Source organism: Poecilia reticulata, linkage group LG16 (assembly GCF_000633615.1).
Source record: "Poecilia reticulata strain Guanapo linkage group LG16, Guppy_female_1.0+MT, whole genome shotgun sequence".
In the NCBI taxonomy this organism is placed as follows: Eukaryota; Metazoa; Chordata; class Actinopteri; order Cyprinodontiformes; family Poeciliidae; genus Poecilia; species Poecilia reticulata.
The window spans coordinates 7,218,254-7,239,170 of NC_024346.1; the positions used below are offsets into that span (position 1 = coordinate 7,218,254).

General features: G+C 35.8%; 1 long non-coding RNA gene across 1 annotated transcript; it reads left to right on the top strand.

The window, feature by feature from the left end:
- The first annotated feature begins 1,437 nt into the window (after window positions 1-1,437).
- Window positions 1,438-18,691, top strand: LOC103477858 (uncharacterized). Its single transcript, XR_535708.2, has 3 exons — window positions 1,438-1,717; window positions 11,171-11,242; window positions 18,417-18,691. It is a non-coding gene; the product is annotated as an uncharacterized LOC103477858 (long non-coding RNA).
- The last annotated feature ends 2,226 nt before the right edge of the window (window positions 18,692-20,917 follow it).

Genomic DNA, 20,917 nt, shown 5'->3' on the forward strand with positions numbered 1-20,917 from the left:
TGTGAAACACATTATATACCGATAAACACATTCTACAGCTGACAAAAACCGGACAGATTAGAAACTTCAGAAACTTGGACTTAAAGAAAATGTTTTAATACCCACTTAAAGATTGTTTTTCAGATGATCTATATATAGATAGTGCAAGCAAACAATTCTCCGTTTATTTTTCAACGCTCTCTGTAGCTTCAACAGGCATCCATCCTCATGTCTCTATTATTTTTTATTTTCTTCTGTCCTTCCTTTTGAAATGGCAATAGTTTAAAACGTAACAGAATGTCAATTTAGTTAACAAAGACACCATTTCTGTGACACAATTAAATATTAATGTTTCTGCTTGAGCTGCAGGGCTTCAAAAATCTTTCATAATTCAAATGTAATTATGTGGATTGTGATGGTGTACATCACTGTTTGGTGTAGCACCACAGAAGGCACTACATGTTGTATCTCTGTTCCCAATAAAGTGTCAACCAATTCAATTAACTGTGTGAAGTCCTTCTCAAATCTCAATAGAAATTAAAAAAACAATTTTAATAATAAAGAATATTTGTAAAATGTTTGTCTCTTCTCACTGTTTACCAGTTGGATGTTTAAAACGGCTAATTAACATTTAGACAAATGGTCTCTCCTTTTTTACTCTTAAAAACTTTTCAGAGATCTAAGCAATTTTTTTTTACAAATATAAATTTGAATTGTGGTATGCAATAGTTTCAAAATCTTCTTTCTTCAAACAAAATTGTTTGCCTTTTTTTTTGTTTTTTTACCAAATAGCCAAAGCAAAGCCATATGCTTTGCTTTGGCTCTTGGCTATGGCCAATAGTATTTGAGGAAATTAAGTATTTCCTCAAATACTTAATTTGAGGAAATACTATGTTTGGACTAAGCAATTCTAACACAAGTCTTGGTCTTGTGCAAGATGTCCACCTCCTCAGTATGGCAAGGTCCTACAGAGGCCTGCAAATAAAACATATAAAGCATTTAAACATACCTGAATTAAACTATTCAAGTAGGAGAAGTACTAAAATATTCAGGATATTGGCCTAATTCATCATTAGTTATAATGATGAATTATAACTAATTCATCATTATTAGTTATAATAACTAACAGTTATTAGTTAGTTAAGAACTATTAACTAACAGTTAATTAGTTAGTTAATTATACAACTAACTAATTATAATATAATTAGTTAATTATATTAACTAATTATATTAGTTATCATATAATTATAACTAATTATATGATAACTATAATTAGTTATCATTATAACTAATGATGACTAATTCATCATTAGTTATAAAAATAGATTTTAAGAAATATTTATTTCAGATGTAAAAACTAGTGCATTAAAAATACTGGAGGCTGTTTAGTTTTTAGAAATTTAAATAAAATATTGTTACAAACGTCGCCATGTTGTTTACGCCATAATGCATCATGGGTGTTTGATGCATGCTAAACGCCAACATGCTACTAGCTCCGCCCAGCCAAAACTCTCATTTTTACGCATATGGAGTGACAGCCCTTTCTTTCCATTTGAACCGGACATTGTTGAAATACAAGGAAATGCGCAAATGATGAGGGAAAATGAAAGTGAGGAGAACCAAACGGATGAAAAGTGGGACTAAAAATCTGGAGTTTTTCTGCTGCTGCTTGGAAAAGCCAACCCAGAAATGGAGCATAGCTGCAAAGTGCTCCAGTTTCTAACTGTAGCCGTTAACGGTAAGCATCTGGATCAAAACATTTTCTTAGATATATTACTATTGTGAATTAGACAGACGTGAACTTTAAACACCCATTTATTATCTTCCAATGTGTTTTGTTTTCACGCTAGCTTTAGCTAATACAGTAAACGATAGATCACAAGCCAATCACGTTCGTTCGTTTTTTCAGTTACCTTATGTTTAACGCTAACGCTTGAGGCAGTTTCCCTCTAACTATATGTCTTGTTATACAATTTTTGAAGTAATTGTGAGTTTTTTTTGTACGCATCACAAACACAAACATTTAGATTTCCAGTAAAATTACAATAAATTTAGGCCAATGTGTCGTGAAGATTGACTTTGGACACAACTGAACTAAAATCCTGCCATCCTCACTCTGGTTTATGTCCTAAGGTGGTTATCACATTAGTAAGTGAATCTATGTTTCAGTTTCAAATCTCAATGCAGCTTGATACAAAATATGAAAGGCGAAACCTGTAAAGCCACCTGTGTCAAACTCCAGTCCTCAAGGTCCACTGCCCTGCAACTTTTAGATGTGCCTCTGCTGCACCACACATGTGAATAGAATAATTAGGTTATTAGCAAGGCGCTGGAGAACTTATCTACACAAGAAGGAGGCAATTAAGCCATTTCATTCCGGTGTTTTGTACCTGTGTCACATCTAAAAACTGCAGGACAGTGGGCCTTGAGGACTGGAGTTTGACACCCCTGTGTAAGCCGTATTTAAAACATATTTAGTGTCTTGTATATTATTACTATTTCCAAAGGTTCTTAATTTAATATTAATTTAGTATTATAAATTAATAATACTAAATGTGTTCTTTATTAAATAGCTCTTGTTATTCTTCAAACTATAGTAAATAAACTCTTCTGAGCATCCAATTTGGGATTGTTCTAGTTGGAAATTATGCAGAAAACAATGCTCAACTACTTACATGTCTGCTCATGTTTTATTATTAATGTACATTTAATAAAACTGAAAAGTCAAAGCTCAACATTACATGTAAAATTAGCTTTCTATGCTATCCAGTTATCCATCCATTTTCTTGCACCCTTGTCCCTTAATGGGGTCGGGAGGGTTGCTGGTGCCTATTTCCAGCTAACGTTTCAGACGAGAGGTGGGGTCACCCTGGACATGTCGCCAGTCTGCCACAGGGCAACACAGAGACACACAGGACACACAACCATGCACACACACACTCACACCTAGGGGCAATTTAGACAGACCAATTAACCTGACAGTCATGTTTTTGGACTGTGGGAGGAAACCGGAGTACCCGGAGAAAACCCACGCATGCACAGGGAGAACATGCAAACTCCATGCAGAAATACCGGGAATCGAACCCAGAACCTTCTTGCTGCAAAGCACTAGCTCTTCCAACTGGCGCCACTGTGCAGCCCGACATATTCCTAATAATTGCTATTTTTGAAGGGGAAATGGCCTTTTTGTAGCACCTAGACATCTTCATTCCCTTTGCTATCCAAATGCAGCAGACTAATAGATGCATGGAATGAGGCTTAGACTGAACATCAGTGTTGAGCAGAGTAATGGGTCCATAGGAGGACATGAATGAGCCCAGACCACGACATGCTGCAGGCCCAGCAGTCCTCCTCATTCTCCTGTGCAGTGTTGCACAAGCCTGCTGAGAGTACAGCGTTATAATGGCTCTCACAAACATGCAGAGACAGGGGCTCCTCATTTAGCCAAACGATCACTTAGCTCCAAAGCTGCAATGAGCTGCCGAAGCCCACAGAGAGCAGGAGGTGTTTGAGGAGTTATTCAAACATTTAAAAAGCCAATAACTCCACTAAATCTGCCAGGATGTTTCATATTTACATTTGATTTTCTGAACCCTCCCACAAAGAAACAATAATGTGGCAAAAAAAAAAAAAAAATTAAATAAATAAAAAAGTAATATAATGGCATCCTGTTTGAATCTCAGCTGGTGTCAGGTTTAGACATTATCCAAGGAGGATTTTAGATGGAAATGTATTAACCCTAATTGTGCTAATGATGGAAGGTGTTCTGCTGCAGTCATGAAAAAAGTGCAACAATCTTAAAATGAAAAGCAATCACTGAAGAAATGAATTCACAAAACATCTTTAGGTCCTGTCTGAGTGGCGTTATTTACATATCATTGTCAACTTGTTTTCCATCTCACAAACATTGTCATTATTGCTGCTTTGCTGAAAATCAGCACATAAAACATTTAAGGAAAATCATACCGCTATCAGCTGATATAGTGTAGGTATATTGAAACAATATTTTTACATTTTGTCATGTTTTTCTGATCAAAAATGAGCAAAGAAAACATTAATTGCTCAGCAGGAATTAACAGTGTATAGTTCAAGTGCTGTAGATAAAATAAATTCATAATTAGAAGTTAAGTATCAAAGTAAAAACCATGGAAACATATCTGCAATGATCTCAAAGAAGCAATTTCTGATGCATGTCGATTTGAGAAAGTTTATGAAGATAAATAACTCGAATAATTTGAACTGCGTTATGCTACAGTGAGGCGGCTTTACTCTGCTGCCAATTTTTCCAGCAAATTCACCTCAAGGCCAATAAATACAATCCTATGAAAAATTTAAAAAACCTAAGAGTTCCATCTCAGACTCTGCAGACCTCTGTTGTATGTTCAGTGTTTCTGTACATGGCAGCAGGGGCGCCGCCAGGAATCTTGGGCCCCCTGACAAAATATTAGATTAGGCTGTTACAATCTTTTGAGTCTATTTGACCCATAAAAAGCGTCACAATTTTAAAGGCTTGTAACTTGCTTTCTTTGGTCCAATACTGACACTAGCACAATGTTTACTGCTCATGAATTTTACATTCAAAAGTCCACATACAGTATGCAAGTACATTGCTTAAATGTTTTTATTACACTTACATTACTGAAATATCTTTCCCCACGATCTACAGTCAAAAGCAACGTGCAAAATACACATGAAGCAATCCAGACTTCTCAAAAAATGCTATGTAGTTGCATTTTATTCAAGCTGCAGCATATAATTTAAATAAAAATTGTTTTCTCCATATTTGTTAAAGCTGTCACGATGTCGTAATCTGTGAAAACAATCAATCTCCTCCACCTCCTCCCTGAGCTACAATTGCTAGCTAAAGTAATGCAACATTCCGGCCAAAACAACCAATCAGAACCAGTAGGATGGTCTTAGCGCTGTCAATCAACCTCAGTCACTCACTGCTAAATGTGCTAATGGTGGAGAAACAACTTTCTCAACAATAGAAACAACTGTTTTTTTGGTCTAAAACCAAACAGCATAATTTAATTTGTAATTTTTACTGCTAAAAACTATTTTAGAAAACACAATATAATTAATTTTGTAATTGACATAGCCCCATTTTAAAAAAAAATTTCTATGAACATAAATAAATTGTTGAGGGCCCCCTGTTGGTCATGGGTCCTCGGAATTGTCAACTTTTTTCCCATACACCGCAGAACAAGACTTTTAACGTGCAGCATTTTTGGGTAAAAGGACAAAATCTCCTCCACATCTTGGATTTGCAAAGTTGCAACTGAATGATTTTTGGAACAACATCCTTTGGACAGATGAGACCAAAGCAGAAATGTTTGGCTATATCTCTAAAACCAAACAGATTTTTAACACTGATGCCTCGCCAACCATTATCAAACACGGTGTTGATGATTTGGGTTTGTTTTGAAGTCACATGAGCTACAATCCTGTAGTAATTTAGTGGATGGCTAACTTCTCTGTTCATCGAAGTATTATGGAGTGAGGCCAGTCTCTATCCAGTCTCTAACCTGTGATTGACTTAAATAGACTTAAATAGACTCAGTGAAGTAATATTGTCTGGAGCGTAGGAACACTGCATCAAAAAATATTTCTGAAATTATTTTAAAGAAGCAATTATTGCTCTGTAGGCCCCAACCACAAGGCTAAAAGATCATCTCTAAAACAGCTCAAGGTTGGCTATCAACAAGACAATGATCCCCCATTGTAGCAGCAAAATATGACAAAATGGCTGAGAAATAGAAGAATGAAGGTGTTACAGTGTCTACTTCTCAGTCTGACTGAAATGTTGTTACGTCTGGTAGACTTGGTTTGATTGGGGACTGAAATTGCAGCATTTGTTGCGTTTTCAGCTGCTACGGTTCGCTTTTACACTGCACTGTCAAACAAATAAACCAATTGAAAAACTTGTTCCACCTGCTTACCTGTGGTGGCGCTGCACCAAAAACCATTGAAGGAGACGACACAAAAACTTCTGAAGAAGACATGAGCTCAGCTTCCTTCCTCAAAAATGTAAACAAAAATGGAGTAGTCAGATTTTAGCTAATTTAGGATTTCTCTTTTATCTTTGGTAAAAGATTATGAGACGTTTCTCCCACTTGCACCAGACTCTTGCATTTGTTTTGCATTTGCCACTTGGCATTCATATATGCATTCAAATGGCGCCAAAGTTCATATTATCTGAGCTGAGATCTAAGATTGTAAGTAGACCAGAGTTCACTTTTTTGGTCTGCAACAAAGTTTGATGGCGTGTTCACACCTCCCCAAACAGACCGAACTTTCTAGGCAAACAAGACGACGGTTGGTGTACAAAAACAAAAAACCTCTATGAACCAAACCAATGTTGTAAAGAGGAATGGACCCAAATGTTATCACTTTAAAGCCTGGTGCGATTTTTGTTATTGACTTAAATGAGAGGGAACATACCACTCTCCTCCGACCAGTGAAGGAATTTCTCCTTCCTATTTAATTGTTTTGTGTCTTCAGACAGACATAGTGGCTATACAGTTAACTGAGGTACATATTTCAGTGTTTCACCCTTTGATAGGTAGGTTCAGAAAAGAAAAACCAGCCATAGATTTCTGAATCGTTTGTACAATGATGCACTGTATCCTAACATGCCGACTGTGAGGCTATGAGAAGCAGAATAGAAAAGAAGAAACATCTATTAGTGTAGTAATTGCTGCACGATTAGCAGACGTGCTGTTTGGCATTGCTTTAGGTTTTTCAGCAGAGTTTTGGAAGAAATGGACCTACTGGAGCCTCCTGATACAATAGAGCTGCTTGGGTGGCCATACATCCTGCATGTCTTACTCCCCTTTTCCCTTCTCTTTTTCTTCTCTCCCCCTCCACCCCATGGGTCTCTCCTTCGATCAATCCTCCCCCTCCTTTGCCTCGCCTGCCTGGACTGGGACCAGCTGGCTTCATTAGAGGCCTCTTCCATTCCACATTGCCTGGTTTTGTCTGTTGCACATTTTTCGACTGTTTTAAGCGCTGTCCATCCGCCGGACTCTCATACATATTTTCTTGGCATTTTTGCAGCCATACAACTGGCTTCTAATGAAACAATCCATTGTACAGCTTTTCCTTTTTTAATTAATCTTTGTGTCTGCCACCTCTCTTTTTTTGGACCCTCATTGTTTGCAATCACTGGGAGTGGATGAATTTTAATGCTCTGGACAAGCCGCTGCTGGATTTTTGGGCAGCAGTTTGAAGGAACCTTCAAAGTCAAACACAACCTGTGTAATAGGTTTTTGTCCTTTATCATCAAGTGGTATGTTAACATACTTATTTATGTTTTAGAGTACAGTAAAACCATTCAAAATGTCCTTCTATTGTATCTAACTTTTTAAAATCCATTCTTAATCTGCTTAATCTTTTAAAAGCCCCATTATAGCTGAAAAGTCAAATAGTATTTTCTGTCACTGTGTTTCTGTTTGATTGAGCTCTCTCGTTGGATGGCGTCCACCTTTGCTAGAAGCACCAGTGACTTGCTCACCCTGCTCTTTTTCCAGTTAGTCATTATTTGGTTTGGAGGGATAACAGGACTGGTGACTAGACCGCAGATGGTTGTGTTGATTGTTTTCTGATAGGGTAAGGTTGATACACAGATGGCACAATAGAAACTGGTGTTTTCAATGGGCAGAAGGTAGCGCAGGCTAAGAAGTATTTACAGTTAAAGCCTGTCGTATAATTGTACAGTATATTTTCTGGAAGCCTGGCTGACACTAACAGAGGTTCAGAAAGCTGTGATAAACGTGTTGCTGTCCTAGGGCCCAAACAGCCCAAACACTTTCTCGTTATGCATTATTTCTGGGAAGTAGATGCTCTTTCGACATTAAAATATCAACTGGCCTCTTAGAGAGTGTGGAGAGTTTAAAATGATTGACAGCCAAAGCAAAAAGCTCCTTTTGAAAGTCGTTTCATTAGAGTTTTAAAGCAAAAGAAGGTACGTCAAGAAATAAAGCAGCTCATTTGGTCAGGATTTTTATCCTTTTTGATTATTGACCTACTTTCGGTGGTAAATGCATCTAAAGGATCCAAATAAGATTGCCTGAAAATCTACAATCTGACAATCTGAGCTTAAAGATGTGATGGAGTCATTCTGCTCAAAGACAGCTGCTTTAGAAGATTGTGTAACTGACTCGATTGGAGGTAGAAAGTGGCCAAGCAGATGTCATTGCATGTTGCAACAAAAGCTTGAGCTTCAGGCAATTCTCAATGTTACCGTGTCCAGGATGACTGAGAATCTAAACCAACGTTTCAACAAGAAGGAAATCGGAATATAAAACGGATTATTTACAGTTTGGAGCAAGTGATTTGGGTCTTGCAAGACTCTTCTGCCTTCTGTTTTCATTATTCTTATAACAGTGTTGCCATATCTATCCACTTCTTTGTGTTTTTGTTTCTTAGTTTACTCTAAATTTCAGATCATTGTAAATTTGAACTTTTATCTCTTAGAGTATTGTTTTTTCCCGTTTGGTTTCTAGATTGTTTGAGTCTTGGTTCATTTCTTGTGTGTTGCATTCACACTAGCCCTGTTTAGTCTGCTTTAGTCTAACTCTAGAAAGTCTGGGTTCGTTTGGAGAGGTGTGAATGCTAAATCAAACTGATGCAGACCAGAAAACAACTCTGGTCCACCTACTAACCTAGGTCTTGGTTCAGTTGAAGTGCACTGAAACAATGTTTGAATGAATGCCTCGCAGATCGCTACAAAAGCAGGAAGCAGACTATAGCATAGGGCATTCTGGGTAATTCCAACCTAAACAAATGCGAGAGTCTAGCGCTAATGGGAATAATGGGACATGGTATTTTACCTAAGACAAAAAATCTGATTCTAATCCATTTTTGTTTACATTTTGTGAAGAAGGAAGTTGCGCTCATGTCTTCTTCAGAGGTTTTTGTGTCATTTCCTTCAGTGGTTCTGGGTGCAGCGCCACCACAGGTGAGGAGGGGAACAGATTTTTCAAATGATTTAATTCGTTTGCCACAGTGCAGTTTAAAAGCAAATCGTAGCAGCTGAAAATGTAACAAATGTTGCAATTTTGGACCCCGATTGATCCGAATCCACCGTACTATCAGGTGTTGATAACACCATTAGTCTCTGTGAGTTTCTTTCTGCCACAGCATTTCCTCATCACCTCGGATTAAGCTATCTGGTTCAGTTGTCATTTTCCACCCTTCGTACTTAAGCTCATGGTTTTTTATTGTTTCTTTGTTTGTTTCTATGTCCAAGCTCCTTATCTTGAACACAACTACACACATGATGAAAGTTATGTTAGGACTTAGCAAATCAGGACACAAAAACATCTTTTAAAACATTTTAATGTCAATTTTAGCTTACCTCAAGTATACAATAACACAAATTTCACACTGTCAGAACAACTGCATTAGATTATGTTTTGTCAGAAATTAATTTTATTTCACACAACCAAAGTTCAATATATCTGTAGTAAGTGCCAGTAACACAGGCTCTCTATAGGTCAAACCTTTTAAAACCTAAATAAAATTTACTTTCTGATACATTAAACAGCAAGCACTTTTTCCTCTTTCTTTGTGCTTCCTTCCTTATACTTACTGGTTGAAAGATTTAATCGAATACTTTATTTATGGTTCACCATTATTTATTTATTTGATTATTTTGTAAATTATTTATCTATTGAATTATTAATTCTTCTTCATGACTTTTCGCTACATTATTCATGACTTAATTTGAGATTATTGCATCAAGATGCCGCATTGTTGCGGTGTTGGATCGCCTTTTCCCATCGAGTCAGACAAGGATATTAAATCTCCCTCTCAGGATATTTTTTTTTCTTGAAGGGAAATGCGTAGAAAAATGATCCTGAAAGCCAGTTATTAACATGCGAAGTGTCCCAGATAGAGGAGTGATTAGTCTGATGACAAACACAGAATTACTCTTTGATTCATAGTTTTAAGACAAAAACTGTAGCAGAAATTGTCATTTATTTATTGCTGGTTACAGTAAAGAGCAGCCAATGTGGAATGTAAACATAAATTTTTATTACCTGACTGAAGCTCTTGCGTTGTAACTCTGCTTAAACTCTGGAAATAAAACATACTTAAGCTGTTCTGTTTTTACGAGGTTGATGGAACTGCTTAGTATATTTTGGCCCAGCAGCAGGGAAACTTAGCTGTATGAGATGTTTTTCTGCATTCAACTCCACCTTGGACTTCTCAGTCGCTGCAACATGCCAAAGTGTCCAGAGCCATTTTGTTTATGTTTACTTTTAGTAATGTACATAAATAGCTTGCGACAAAGTCTGCTTTCTTGTGGTCAATAAGCAAAATAAAACAAATTTTCTTAAATTATGTGACGTGACTAGATGACAAAAAGTCTTCAGTCTGGTGCTTTAGTCTCAACTTAGCCCCTTTGTGAAGGGCAATTTTGTTTACAGAAACTTCAGTATGCATTTTATTTATTTATTTTGGATATGTAAAATGGCTTCCACTTCTAATGCGAAATGTTCATTAGAATTTAAACTTTATTGATCTTTAAGAGGGTGTACTTGCATTACTAAAATTGTTTCATTTTAATATGGTCTCAAAACAACAATATTATCGTTTATTGCAATAACTTTTGGGACAATTTACCATCCCAGGAAATTTGTTATAGTGACAAGCCTATTTGTACCAGATTTATATTATATTTTGCTCCATCAATTTTTACACAAATTCTGACCGGCTTCCCTTTTTGAGGAGTCAATGTAACAAAAGTAAGAGTGTTAACAAGGTGAAATTAAAAAAATAAAGGGCTAGTGTTCTGGTTTTTGTGTTATTGCTTTTTGGTTCAACTATTAATTCCCTTAGATTTACTAAGTTGCCTCATCCTCCCACTACTTTCCATTTGTTGGGTCCTGTCCAGTAATCGCTCTCCCCTTTAGCTCCTTTGCAGCTCTTCCTCTCATGTAATGGTATAATTACTTTTCCAGTTATATTTTTTTGTTTTACGCAAGTTGGGGGATTTCAGTTTATCAAAATTTCTTTATTTTGCATTTACTTTGCCTGCATTTGGGTCCTCAGATTCCAATGTTTGACATATTCAGAGGTAATTAAGTTTTGCAACATATTGTATGTTTTATCTTTAGCTTAACAGAGAAACGCAGATGTCAGGGTGCAAATCTTAACTCCATCTGTTGTTTTCTGTCCACAGATTGAACTACTGGCCAAAACTTGTGATGATTCAAGGTTCTTTGGAAACTGTGGCAGGTTTCTGCAAGCCTCAGTAAGTAAAATTTAAACCCCACTACTATGATGATTTAAATTTAAGATCTAACTTAATTATCCATGATGTGTGGGCTTTTTTTTAGTTATGGTACTTATAAGCATATTTTTGATGTTTCTCACACTGTAAGCCATATATTTTGTAAATGTCATTGTCAACAAGTTTTAGCCTTCCATTAGAAATCCCCTTTTTCCAGTTAAATGTAGTTAATTTTATGCTTTTTGTACCAAGGGAGTTGATGAGGGACCAAGAACCGTTTTTAATGGTAATTAAAAAAAAAAAAAGTTTTCCTGGAATTGACAAAGCTTTTTTTGGATTATATCTTTTATATGCAGGGTTGTATTGAAATATGGTGGTAAGTTTGACTTTTCTGTCAATGTACTAGCCAGATGCAGTCAGTAAAACTTAATTTAAATCATCATCACCAATTTATTGCGTCATTATGTTTGTGTGAAGGCATTTGGGGCACCTGGTAGGAAGAAAATAACTGATATAGTGATTCAGAAAATTAAACGTTTTATAAAAACTCTACCATTTGTACCAGTTTGTACAGAATTTATGTTGGCCACTAACTCTCAAGTTGGCGCATGACTTGCATCATCCCATTAGTAGCTCAAAAACAATTATTTATACAGGCTGCAGCAGAACTGAATTATTTTACACTGCTTTTAAATTCTTTGAAGCGATTTATGATGCGATCCATGTTAGTGCTATTTTTATGAAAACACAGTATCAAAACTTCTTCTACAAAAATGATGGTAAAGTTACCATGTAAAATGTCAGGAAATGGTTTTATTTCAATGTTTAGCGATTCCTTTATGCATCATTTGTGAAAACAATCTATACTTTTTAAATACTTGTTTAAATATTAAGTCTACCTCAGATGTACGTAGAAAAGTCCTAATTTGACTAAAATGTTCAGATAGTCTTCACAACAAAGTTTTGAATTGTGAATCTTTTCTGGGTTTAGTAAAGACGATAAGAAAGAGGCATTCTTGTTTTTATTTTGGGAAACAAGTAAAGACGATAAGAAAGAGGCATTCTTGTTTTTATTTTGGGAAATCTGTTTAAAATGTCATCTTTTTCTTGTGAATCCAATCCCATTTCCTCTCATCTCTAAACTGAATTTACTGTTTCAACCCGATTTAGACGATATGAAAGTTAGTGACGAGAACTAAAACTCTCTTTCACCTGACAGAGTGCTAGTTTTGTGGTATTTTACTTTCAAATTTAGTTTTAATTCTTGCATTTAGCACATCTCACATTTTCATTGAACCAACATGCTTTACATTTATGGGGGTTAAACAATAATGAATTGCCTTTAGCTACCCACCTGGACTTTATGTTAAAATATAAAAATATTTAATGATGCAAAATGTACCTTCATCATTTTTAATCTGCATTCAACTATATGTTGTGCTTGAGGTATTCAGTCTATAATCCTTCAGAAATTCAGTTTAAATCATCTGTATACATTAGATAAGGACTGAAGCTTTATTATTATAGAAATTTGGAAACCTACGCTCATATTTGCTGGCCGCTTTTAATCTGAGCGATATAAAAGCTTATTTCTGTGTTTTATCTGTTACAAGACACTGCTGGAAATAAGCATCTGTAAAGCCCTTTAAAATTTTAAAAAGTGATCCGTATAGAAATGCAGAACAAATCTGATGTCACAGTCGCTCCTTTTTTTATCAACTTGTTTTAAAATAGGGATCTGCACATAAACCCTAAACACTGATAGCATAATCTCTGCATCAGAGAAAACATAAATATATTTACATTCTTTAAGACGCTGTACATCTAAAAGCTTGTTGTTTTCCCCCTCCGTGCATTATTGACAGTTCAATTCATATCAGCCGACATCTCCTAAGCACTTCACGCCGGATCAGGACTGCAGTGTTATCTGGAATGGAAGTGGAAAACTAAAGGAAGCTGTCATGTTGCATTCAGAGGGAAGAGGTGTGTGCAGTGGGGTCTGATGTATGTGCTGCAGAGATAACAGTCCCGAGGCGGCACACTGGGGCAACAGAAATATTCCTCTTCATCACTCCAGCGCTGCCACTTGTACGTTGACACAGATGATAACTGTTTGTACGCAGCCCATTTCAAAAGAGCACCATCCTCTTAAAGGCTCTCAGGAAGCAATTCGTTCTCTGCAGCAAAGGGTGTTAACATGTCAGATGTTGCCAAATGTTAGACCTTCATCCATTCTTATAAGAACAACACATACATACTCCTTTTTTAACCTATTAAGCAGAAGAAGCAGATTTTTATTGCTTAAAATATAATCAAATGTAGTTTAAAAGTTTAAATCATAACCCAAAAACACATCTGTTGAAGCAAAACTGAATCTTGTATGCAAACTTTCAGTGATGGTTTTATTTTATTTCTTTTCAAAAGAATGCTTTGCACCGAGATGACAGTTTGTGACACACAAATGCTGTTTCTAGTTTTTGAGATCGACACTCTCCTCAGAAATGCCAATATTTTTCAAATGAAGATGGTATAATTGTGTTTAGGTGGACTTGTTTGGAGTTGTATTGGTAGAGGAATTTCCATTCAGATGAACAGGGAGGATTTTAAATTTTATTACCAAAAGATACCAAACATACCAACAGTGAAGCATGGTAGTGGCAGCAGCATGCTCTGTGGTTACCTTTCTTTAACTTGACTGGGAAGTTTCTCAAAGTGGAATTATGAATACTTACAAATGCCAATCAATTTTAACCCAACACCTTCAGGTGCTCGATAGAAAGTAGTGATGCCCGATTTATCGGTCCTAGCATCGGTTTCGGCCCGATAAATAAAGCTAGACCGATATGAATAACTGATATTTGTTCTTATTTGTTTAAGGTGGTTATATTCCGAAAGGCACCGAAACAGTGGTGGGGAAAAAAAAAAATATATAGGTTATCTGCCCACATTTTTGTGTTAGTCCATCCCTAATAGAAAGTGGCGATTTTAATTTTTCAGCTTCAGGAAGCTTAAACATGCATTTAAGTTAACAAATTAACTTCATTAGAAGGAAGCTAAAGATTTAGAATGGCTGAACCAGAAATAAATCTGACAGAAAATCCATGGAGTCACCTTAAAAAATGTCTGCACAGTCTGATGGTTTCGGAAATCTTTTGAAAAAGCAGAATTGGAAAGTAATACCAAACCAAAATCTGGGATGCCGCAAGGGAATCAAAGAAGACTGAATGCTGTAAATGAGTTCAGTTTGGACATTTATGCAACTGGATTATTTCATTTTTCTATTTTTCCACCTGTCCCACTGATAAGGATAAGCAGGAACAGACAATGGATGGATATTAAAATTTAAGGCAAGAAAGTCTAGAAATTATTTATTTCTGTCTAGTTTCCCTCTAGTTTTTTTTTTTTTTTTACAAAAAAAAATAAAAAATGTTGTGAAATTTTTTGGGATCTTCTGTATTTAAGCAAAATATGCGAGTATTTCAAGTCAACTTTTACACTCCAAACCAGAAAAATCCCAAATTGGCAAAAAAAAAAAAAGAAGAAAGAAGGTAAATAGAACTGTAAAGACACTATATTTGGCTCACCACTACTACTTTTGATAAATTATGTGTTTTATCTGTATTTTTATTAGACACTGGGCTCTTAATAACAAACACAGCTGGAGTCACCCAATGAACATTTGTTTGTGTTCTGAGTGACAGCAGACTCAGGTTTTCTGATCTTACCAACATTCACACCCACTTCACACTAAAACCTGACGTTCTTTGCGTGTAATTTCACAAACATCTGCTTTAATGAGTCCCCCCCTGCACAAGTCTCCCGCAAACTTGTGATTGACTTGACTATAAAAAGTAGATGAAACTGTAAATCATGAGACATATTGTAAGATGTACTTCTGTCTTCCCGTGCTCCATAATGAAGCAGTCATTATGATTATTTTATAGGACTGAAGTTTTTAAAAACTACAAGAATGCATTACTCTGCATAATGAACAGATGTTGTGGCAACAAGCACATACATTATGCATAAAAAATTATTTCAATTTTGATTGTAGACGCTGATTTATTGAGACAAGCCTAGCTTACAACAGTAATGGATTTAGGATGTGCTTTTGTTGTGTTATTTCCATAATTAATAATAGGAAAGCAACACATTATATATGCTTTGTATTCATAAAGATAAGAGCGCTTGAGTTATAACAGATAAAATGCCGCTTGCTGAACTTTAGAACAGTCAGGATTAATTAGACGTAAAACTTAAACTTGTCTAAATGACAAATAAGACACAAATTCTCTTAATGTCTTCTTGCTTGTCGTCTGCATTTTGATATGCTGAAGAGAGGAGCACAACAGATGAGATAAGATAAAATAAAGGAAAGGAAAGATAATTATCACAGCATGATGTGCTGTACAGTAACAGAAAGTCATTCTGATCTGTTCGTTATATTTATCTCCAGGATCAAGAGAGAAAAGTCAAAAGTATTCTGAAAAATGAGTCTGAGAGCAGATTATTTTTATTCTATTATGATCATTTTGTTTAAAATGTAACGCATCCCTTTTCAAAATTTCAAGTGTTCATCTCCTGTATTGATGCATTTGAGTTTCATTTCAAAGATATATCACAAAGTTTGTGTACATTGATTATAGATGATGGATAGTATATCTTGTAAAAGAAGAACCAAAGTTTGGTGTCTTGCGTAAAAAGCTGAATATACTCAGTTTTTTATTCTATATAGTTTAGAAGCAACTGTTGAGATTAAATGTGTGTACATTAAATGGAACTTGATAAAAGAAAAATATTTTTAACCATGTACAAAGCACTCAAAAAAGGGAACGTTAATCCAACTTAAATGAAGAAAGTGCTTGAATAGGTAGCAAATAATTAAATGAAGTTTATTAAAGTAAATTTATCACTATTATTCTTCCTTGAATGGGTTAGGATTAGATCTATCGTCTATACAAAACATGTTCATTACATTTTTCTTTGCACAAAAGCATTCTTAGATGATGAGATTTTAGTTTTTGCTCAGTTCTGAAATATTTTGAGCTATTTCGGAATGAGCTATTTTAAGGCCTCTTGTCACTTTAAATCCAAATGAGATGCTGTTGACCACGCCCCCAACTCGATTTTTAATGTGGAAATGGCTGCCAACCGATCCACAATTATGCAACTGTACATCTTTGAACAGCAGAAGTAGAGCCTCCTTCACTACCAACAAGAATGCATAGTAAAATAAAATATATTTTTTTATAAGGCCATTCTAGGACTTCTTCCAACGTATTTGATGGCCTTTATAATAGAAAGTCCACTGAAGCATATTCTCTCTGCTGGGAGAACCTATTACTTCTTGAACTCGGTTGCAGAAATACATAAACCTTCAGTTCAGTTTATCAATGTTTTTAAGGCTGAATTAAATGTTATAACTGAGGAATCTTGTAATTTATTTATGATAGTGTCAATCTTTTTTTTTTATGGGAATGCTGCAACCTCTTGTAAAAGAGATTTTTAATCTCAATGATATTTTCCTGGTGAAATAAAGGATAAATAAATTAAGTGGTTTCTGAATGGTAAATCAACAACAAAACGCATGTCTTTTCCAGCAGCCATTGCGAGCTGTATGTTCTCAGCTTGTGTTGCTAGGAGATGGACTGAGCTTCACTGGGGTTGCTAGGTAACGGGGCAGTGCCTGCCGATTTGTGGCGCTACATTCCGGAGGTTTTCGAAAGGTTAGTTTTTCACACACCGTAAAACATTAACTTATTGACAAAAACTGGCTATGTGTATTTTTTTTAAAAGTTCTTGGACTGTTTTTAGAAGCAGTAGAAACCCAAATGGAAGTATAATAAAAGAAATGCGTCCCCTTTACGTTCAAACTTAATGTTGTACATTTGGGATTGTTAAAAGCTGCTTAGTTAGTTACTTTCCTAACTAAGCAGCTTACAGGCCAAACAGTTTTATTTTTTTTACATCTGAGGTAGACGGGGTTTCCTTCAGAAAACTTGCTAAGCCCGGTGCTCGGGGCGCTAGGGCTTGGGGCAGGATGACTGCACCAGGGCAGCCCAAACTCAAAACTCATGAGTTTTGAGTAAAAATTTTTTTAAAGTTGACAGGAAATTTGAAAATATCACTTGATAGTTCAGCATTATTGGAAGACTGGAAGATTAATACCTAATCACCAACTATAAAGTCTTTAAAAAAAGGGAATAATTAAAAAAATAGAAACTAAAATAAACAATGGGCTTGGGGAGGCCCCAAGTAAAGCCTGGTGGCCCGCCAGGCTTTTAATAATGTGGGAAACCCGGGTTAGAGCACCATCTTCTACATTTCTGTGATGTCTTTCATAGCTAATGGCAAAGGGTGTGACTTCATTGGAGTGAACAACTTCTTTTTCTGCTCAAACAGTCTCTCCCCTCAACACTGGATCTCTTGGCTACTTCTTAGTTTAGTTTGAGTAGATTATCATGTCTGCAGGTTTGCAGATGTGCCTTTTTTTTTTTTGCATCCTTCCATTTTCAGATGGGCAGTTTTGTGAGATGTAAGAAACTCGTGTTGATGACTTATAGGAAAGCTCTACTACCTCTGATCTGTCTGCTGTTATTTGGTATTCGTGATGCATTTTGTTCACTAATTTTCTCAGACTTTCCAGACTTTTTCTTGTAAAGAATTTTTAAATTGCATGAAAATGAATCCTTCCACTTCATATTTATGTGCTGCTTTGTGTTAATCTTTCACACCAAATTCCAAAAATATATGAAAGATTGTGGATGTAAGATGATGAAGTGTAAAAAGTTTTGCACAGCCCTTGTGGCAGTGTTAAAAGAACAGTGTTAAAAATGTTAGCATTCACATCAAATATATTTTTGAAGCATGTCAAAGAAAAAGTTTTGGGTAAAAAAATACACAATCATAATTAAAATCACAAAACTAACTGGTGTATTCACACAGTGACTGGTTATGTGTGCAATTTCTAATGAAGGTATTACTCTGAAATGACAAATTAATAAGGTATTTGTTGTTTCCAAGCTTTTAACCCGAGCTGCACCAGCAATGAATTCAAATCACCTGAATATTAAAGTAAAAGGCTCTGAATGGTGATGTGAATGTAAATGTCTGAGATGTGTGTGTATGTGTGTGTGTGTGTGTGTTGTTTTTAAGTCTTTTGTAAACATCTTTGTCTGGCTCTTCACCCTCGAAGGACTGCAAAGCCACACAGTGTGACCCTGTTTGGAGCAGACACGTCCGCTTTGCCTCTGCTGGACGCTCCGTTGCAGATGTCTGCTCAGCAGAGTAGAACCTTGTGGAACAAGTCCAAGGCCTGGAACACGAGGAACTACATGGGGTGGGACGGAGTTTGGCTCCTCACATTAGAATTAATGATTTGAAGACACATAGTCGGTGAATAATTGATTCCAGCCTCGAGGATGGTTAGGAGCTGAGTAAAAGACTAATAAATCATTTGTGGTGCTGCCAGTTGTCGCTTTCAATTATTTCTGGGTTTGTGATAAACTTCTGCACCTGCCAGCTGCTGGTCCCACAATTCCTTGGAGCAGAAAAGAGGCAAGTTTACCCGAACTTTGCTCTCGGCCATGATGCAAACAGCTGCCCTGTAGCAAGCATGGAGGGACAACCAAAGATAAAAAATTTTATTCTATTTTTTTTTTTTTTTATCGTATTGTGAATTTCTCCCATACTTTTATCTTCATCCCCTCTCTTAATGAGGAAGTTGGGATCAATAAAACCCCTAAAATTGTGACCTTCAATGAATATTTCCTGCTTTTCAAACATGCAAAAGTAGGCATACAATTCCTTAGTGTTTTTGTAATTTAATCACATAAAAACAGCAAAATGTTTTGTTTTGTCACAGAGCCAGACTAAGGTGTTCATAGTTGTGAATTGTAAAGAAAAAGGATGCATAATTTTCAAAATTGTTCTGCTAATGAGTCTAAAACGTGTGATGTCTTTGTGTTCAGCCCTTATTACTCCACTGTTCACAAATAAAATCAGTGCAATTAACTGCCCTCATAAATCAACTATGTGTGTATTTTAATGCCAGTATAAATACAGCTGCTCTGTGAAGACCCTCAGAGGTTCGTCAGAGAATATTAGTAAAAATGTTGGCTAAAATTCACACATGCATGTGTGAAAAACTGCCACTTTTATTAGTTCAAACACCAAGTTTAATATTCATTAATATGCACAGTGAAAAACACTTATGCATGAACACAGTAGCTAATATCTTTATCTCTTTGAGGTATATTCACTGTACAGTTGAACATTATTCATCTACGAAATAAAGTCCCAATGAAAGCATTAAAGTTTGTGTTTGCAACATGACAAAATGTGGGAATGTTTAGATGAGGTGCGATGATGTTTTTGAAAGGCACCGCAAGCTGTCCAAATAATAACTTTCATCCTTGCTGACTGACAACCCGACGCATAGCTGTAGATTTGATTGTGCAATTTTAGGAGGCTGCTGTAGTAAAACGTGATAATTCTCAAATAAATAAATAAAATAAAATATGTCGGCTCCTCTTGCATCTGACGAGCGTAAATCATACTGATTAAGGCTGTTGTACATTTTTACTTCCTGTTTATTTGACTATAACAGCTTGAATATTGTAACGTTGTGGGACTGCATCTCTAGGTGTAAAGATGTCTTTTTAATGCGGCGCGGCGGCGACACTTTGCCGTCATTAACATATGTGAGAGTTGTCAAAAAATGCGTGCTGTTCAGTCACGTGTTTATGTGAGCCTAATGCAAAATGCACTACAAAGGAAGACCTTGTCAAGTGAATAATTACTGTGTTATGAATGGCATGTCTCTTGCATAAGTAAACCAGGTATAACGCACAGTTCACGGCTCTTTTGAAGACTTTTGAAACATCACCACAAATAAAAAGGGGGTTTTATTCGGAGGGGAATTCAATCAACACAGATTCCTCAGATTTCTATTAGCCTCTCCACATGGTGCTAATACAATCCAGCAGCCATCAATGATGTTAAATTACAGATATCAGTTATTTAGGAGCATTTTTAATTCAAATCCATTCATTCATTATGTGAAGCATTTTCCTAGTATTGCCAATTTTCCTGAAGTAGTTGCTGCAATAATTACTGCATATGGAAACAAAACACAACTATATATTATGCTCTAAAGGTTATCTTAGCATACATTTATCTTTGCTTTGTTTTACCACAATTGCTGAAGGACACTTTTTAAAACATTCAAATAATTAATAAGTAGAGAACATATGTAATGTAAAAACTGCTCAATACCATGGATAATTTTCTTTTCATTTCACAATTATTCACTACTTTGTGGTAGTCTATCAAATGAAATCACATTCAAGCTCATGTTCCTAATATAAAAAAAAGTGAAGAAGTTGATTGTGCTATATGTATTCATCATATTTCTAGAAACTTTAACTTGGCAGCTGCTTTTCAGTTTAGTTCCAAGGCTAGTAAGAGGAAAATCACCTGAAAATAATGAAATTATGCTGGCATGCCCTGAACTCACAAGGTCACAGATCTGCTTTATTTTTGGGTCATAAAAATTAAAAATGTATGTAGATCAACTAAATATGTTGAGATGCATAAATTAAAAAGGCATCTGAGAATTATCACCAAAATGAGTCACTCTACCTTACACTACATAGTGTAACTGTTGAAATGTTTTTCCCAGCACTGATCAGGTTA